Source organism: Chelmon rostratus, chromosome 13, assembly GCF_017976325.1.
Source record: "Chelmon rostratus isolate fCheRos1 chromosome 13, fCheRos1.pri, whole genome shotgun sequence".
Lineage (NCBI taxonomy): Eukaryota > Metazoa > Chordata > Actinopteri > Chaetodontiformes > Chaetodontidae > Chelmon > Chelmon rostratus.
Genome location: NC_055670.1, coordinates 7050771 through 7056770, shown reverse-complemented (window position 1 = coordinate 7056770; position 6000 = coordinate 7050771).

Sequence of the window (6000 nt, the reverse complement as noted above, 5' to 3'; positions counted from 1 at the left end):
GCACATAATGTCCTACCATTAACTCTCATCAGGACCTACTCATCAGGTGTCATGTCGACTAGTTCCTGCTCCTATTCCCCTTTATTTTACTAAAAGAAGCATCTCTAAGGGATGAAGTAAAGGTAAACTGTTAAAATAAGGTCTTTGGGATTAGAAGGAATTTGGAAAAAGTCATCTATAGCAGATGGTTGTGGTGTTTTGGGGAAGTTTGGAGAACAGACATTTCTTTGCGAAAACTAAAGTTGTAATTCTAAGCAGCATACCCCCTCTTTCTAACTATCAATCTGTCTCTATTTCTCTAGTGTATGTATGCAGCAGCTGCCGTGGTCAACATGCTAAAGGGTGTATAAAGGGCTTGTGTGAAGTCGATTCAATATCACACGTACTACACCTTAAAACAAAACCAAAAAAACACAATGTTATTGCCTGAAAACATCCAATAATAGCCAATTAGATCATCAAAAAAACCCTATTCCCAGCAATCTACCCTCGCGCAAATACACACAGCCATGGCAAAAAAAAAAAAAAAAGAGGAACCCTAGGGCTGTTAAACTTTAAAGCTCCTGCCTCAAAAACTACATAAAATAAATGATCTGACTAAAACCATAACCCTGGGAGACCCCGCTCACTGCCTGATAATTGTCTTCTTTCATGACACCATCCATCCAGAACATTAGGCCTGTGTTCTCAAGCCTGCTGGGTGCTATCACATAGGGCAATCGCAAATGAGGAGGGGGGGGTCCAGAAAGGCTGACCTCCACAGGGAGCTCTACAGTCCCCTGCTTATCCAGCTGTAGGGATCTGGGCCTACATAAACAATTTCAAAGACAAGGAAAGATTGTTGCAAACAGCCCAGTTACACCGCTGGGGCACGGTATACACACAAAAAATACATGTGCGAGATTTATACACACTTAAACACATGAACATATGCACACGCACACACACACACACACACGCACACACGTTGGCTTTGGTTCTTACTCTTTGGTTCTTCACTCAGTCTTTCTTTGAGGCAATTGCTGGTTTCAAACGGGATCTATAAAAGATGAAACAACCTTTGCACTCGTCTCCCTCTGATGTTGGGAGACATACCTGCAGCCAGTGTTATTAGCTACTGCTTGTATTGATATGCACCATGCCCAGTGCAGCGTGTTGGCGGGTAAAACCACTGTGTGTTTCTCCCACGCCTCTTCCCTTTGGACAAACAGACGCACTCTGGCCTCAAACCGCAGGATTGTGTGGGATATGTACATCTAATTGGGTCTCAGAATAACAGCAGAGAGGAGAAAGAGTTCATCAAGTTTAGCATCCAAACTAAACAGGTTCAGTCAAAGAATTCAAAGCAGGATTACAGAGAAACACGTGTTTGATTGAATACACACATTAGATGAGTGTTTGTTTCTGCAGAGCACTTCTGTATTTCTTCTGAGTTTCTGTATAAGTGCCGGGTGTGATGATAAATTCAATCCAAGCTGATATGCCGCTGAGCATTCATCACAACAAGCACAACTCAATTTAGCGTGAGCCAATTTCCTGCCTCCCATTGAAAGTCATCTAGTGTGGGCTGTGCTATTCAAATCACAATTGAATTCAGCTTTTCAGCTTCATCTAATAGAAGCCTCTCTCGTCAAATCCAACCCTGTTAATTTGCTCATCAATATGGCATAAGCGCGCCTGTAGGGAAAGAGAACAGTAACTTAACAGGGCCCATTCTTTTTCATCAGCGTGTCCCACATTATGTACCTGTGACGTTTATTTGCTGTGCAGATAGAAACAGTTATCAAGCTCAGCCAGGCAAAAATAAAAACACTCCTAGTTCTTTCTGAGAGCGATTATACAGTACATTCATTTTTGTTAGTGTGTTAATGCATGTGTGTGTCATCCCTGCGGGTTTGCAGGCGTCAATAACACTCTATAAATTTCTCCAACACATCCATAATAACTCACGATAGGGTTCTCTGCCCTTTACTTCAAAGATGTATTTTTGTGCGAATCTGATTGCCAGCAGAAAACAGTAATAACCACGAGGCGTAGCTGGAGAAGTGAAAATCCTAATGATCATATTTATTAGGCAAGTGAATCTGTCACAGCGAGATAATATGATGCTTTACTCAGAAGCATCCTGTAAATAAGGGTAATTAGGTACTCTGTTCTCTTCAAAGCAAACAGCAGCCTTGCTGGATTTACTGATGTATCTTTCACTGGTGGATAATCATTACTGCAGTGTCTGAAATCCAAGGTGTCCATGCAAGTGCCTGTGAACACCTAGAGATTACTATTTTTCCAAGCTGACAGATGTATGGGTTTATGTTTTCCATGGCATTGGTTACAAGCCATTAAAACAACTGATGTATTTTAACAAAAATAGATCATGAAACAGCAAATCTGTTTTTTTATTGCTGATTCGCAGAAAGCTGTAAATACTGGACAAAAACAACAAGAACAAGGCTCGAGAAAAATCCTTTAACTGGTGTTGATCCTCCCTCAGCATGTGTGTTCTACCAAACCAAATTCCCATCAAATATGTTATATGGCAATTAAAGTATTGAATCTTGAATTTTGTTTTGTCTTTTTTTTAAATTGCTCTTTACTGCTCCAGGACACCGGGGTCCAACACACCATGTGACCATTTATCTTGTGGGAAATGGCAGCACAGTATCTGAACCAAAATCTATTTATTATTAGCTTGTGAACATGTAAAACTGTAGACTTGAAGGACTTGTTGCAAAAACCCCAACACAGTCACCAGAATAACCACAGAGATGTTGATACTTTGGGGTTTTATGTTGTGACAACGCTGTGGTTGAGGTCTGGTTAGTTGCCACAAACACGACTCAAACCGCCATCCGCTGTTCGAGTTACATGCACCAGTAATCTCAACTACGGGGCCTTTTTAATGACTTAAAAAATGGCATCACATACTAGACATGACCTCACATACTAAGGTTGAACACAGTATGTGAGGCTGCAGAACAACATGTGGGACATAATAGTGGGTAGCACAGGGATACCTCAGGGGACGGTCCTGTGTCCTTTCCTGTTCATACTCCACACCTCAGATACTGATACAGATACTGCTCACAGACCTGCCAGCTGCGGATTTTTTTGGATTACTCTGCTATTGCAGGCTGTACCAGCAGGGAACAGGAGGCTGAGAGTAGTTCGACACTTTCATGAAGTGGTGTCAACTGAATCACCTGCAACTCAACATCACAAACACTCACGAGCCACCTGTATGTCCTCAGGAGGCTCAAATCATTCAACATCCGCAGGACCATTCTGCAGATGTTTTACCACAGCGTCCTCTTCTACGCTCACTGGGGCAGCAGGGTGAAGGGTGATAGACTCAATAAGCTCATCAAGAAAACTGGTTCTTTCCTGGGAGGGGAGCTGAGCTCTTTGGTGGAGGTGCCAGAGAGAAGGACGTGGAGACATATCAGAGTTTTTAGTCTTTTGTTACTGTAATTTTTGAGCATACACTGGCACAAGAATGTCCTTCAGAATCTTATCTTATCTTATGATGATGTTTTTACAGTCTGACAACACAAACATTGCTCTTATTAATGACCCATAACTGATCTATGATGCATTTGTAAGTTACTTAGTATAGCTTATGAGAAGTGATACCTACATCAGCTTCCCTACATGTTATCATTTTTGCAGGTTTTATTCAGACGGTGCCTTCTTCTCCTGGATTCTGCAATATACACAAAACTATAATCTCTTGAGGAAAAAAAAAAACAAAAGCTGACTGTTTGGACTGTGGCATTGCACAATTGACAGGGAAAGCATCCATCTGTCCACATGCAGCCTCAGTCTATTTATAAGGCTGCCATTGACTGACAACTACTCCTTAGGCATACTATGAAAGACTGGTGCTGGCTGAGAGGCTGCATGTGTAGCTATTGATTACCAGTCAGAAGAGCATAAAACATCTGGGAAACAGTGAGATGAGTAGCAATCAGGAAAGCTAGCTTTCCCTCAGGCAATTTATAGACCCATTTGCCTTTATCGTATGAAATATTCCCCTATTCTTCACCTTAAGGGGGTGTAATAAGTAACCCATTGTGCAGAGAGTATGGGCTGGAAGTCTGGGTGCCCCCCTGAAGGCATTGCTCTTTGCCAGTAAAATCCTTGCAGGGTGAGGAGGTCAGATGTGTGTATATGACATAGTATTGTTATTTTACATGGCTGGAGATGACCCCAGTGGGCTGTCATGGGGATCGTCTAGTTTTCTTGAATGTATCTTGTCCCATTTATATTCATATTTATCTCATAATGCCACATGCAGTGCGCTCAGTAGTAGACTGTAGATAAGGCTACAGCACTGAGATAAAGGCTCTGATTCATGCGGGGGGTCACGAGGGCATGCAGAAGTGTGTGATATAAAAACACAATGCTGTTGAAGTCAAATGTAAGTTTATCGATTTTTAATATTCAAACTGTGCATTAGTATTTAACTTTTAATTATGCAAGATCATTCCAGCATGCATGTGGAACCAAAGACCATCTCACACATCAACCAGTTTGTTATTTAGATTGCAATCACTGTAATCTCAATATTGCATTGTGTCAGTTTTGTAAATATACATCTCAATGCATCCCCATTTGCATAAATTGATTATCCGGGCACAAACGGTCCACGGTAATTCTGCTGTCCATCTGCTTTCTATTAGGAATGCAAATATGCATAATTCATAAATTAAAGAATATGAATTGGTTGCTGAACAAAAACTGAGGCCCTTCTTCTGCTAAGGATTCAGCAGCACTTCTGCTGGTTTACAGTTTGACAGTGAAGTTGCTGTTTTTATTTTTCTAATGAGCTCAACAAAAGATGAGGGATCATGGCGTTGTACTGTGATATAATTAGAGAGGAGCCCCGACCCGTCTGGTCAAATGAGATCATTTTTCCAGAGCGTTCCCTGGGCCAAGCCTGATTAATTTGCTACACATTCTGTTGGCTTATTGTACCGGTTGCATTACCGGTTCTCATTTTGTTGCTGATCATGATGAATCTCTACTGAAGTGACAAAAGCATTTAGTTTTTTCAACCGTAATGTATAAACTAGCAAAGGCTATTTTTTTTTTTTTATCAAACAGTGTTTTTTTTTTCCAGATTGATCAGTTTAGGGACCGTGTAAAAATGAAAGGAGGGTCAGAAAGTGGGAGGGTTTTGTGGTTTTGTTTTTTGTTTTTTTGATGAACAAATGTAACCCTAAAATATTTAGGAGAGCAGGGGAGAGCACTTCCTGGGAAAAAAAGGTGAAAATATGTACATGAAAAAGATGGATTGTGTGTGCCACAGGGCATGAAACTTTGCCACATGAAGGCAATGGTCATGTCTGCGTTTGACGCTAAAGTTGTCTTATCCAAATTAACTAGTCACCAACAGCATTAATGTGTCAGTTTCAAAAACCAAATAGATCTGTGTGGTTATCAGTGATTGAACATTAAATTTCCAGAGAGCACCTCAACGTCACTTGTGGTGGAAAGAAACAAAGTACATTTACTACAAGCACAGTACTTTTGAAGTGTTTGTGCTTTACTTGAGTAGTTCCATTTGATGCTACTCTACTACATTATTTTGACAGCTTTAGTTAGTATGGATACAATGCAGATTCAGAATATCAAAACAAAATATAATCATCTAATAAATTACAATGTTTTATTATAGATTAAGCTACTGTGCAGTATATACATTATAACTGTACTTAAAATTAGCCCCACCTTTACCAGCTGCAACATTAGTGATGCTTACACATTAATGTTTCAATAATTGTAATCTGAAATCATCAATCAATCATCCATCAATTATTCTGCAATGGTCCATTTTGCATAATGAGCACTTTTCCTTTTGGTAACTTAATTATATTTTGATCTTGACTTTGAAGACAGGACTTAGTGCAGGAGAGTATTTCTACACTGTGGTATTGTTACTTTTACTTAAAAGGTAATTCTGCTATTTTTCTATTAACCACATGTTACTTCAGATGCAAA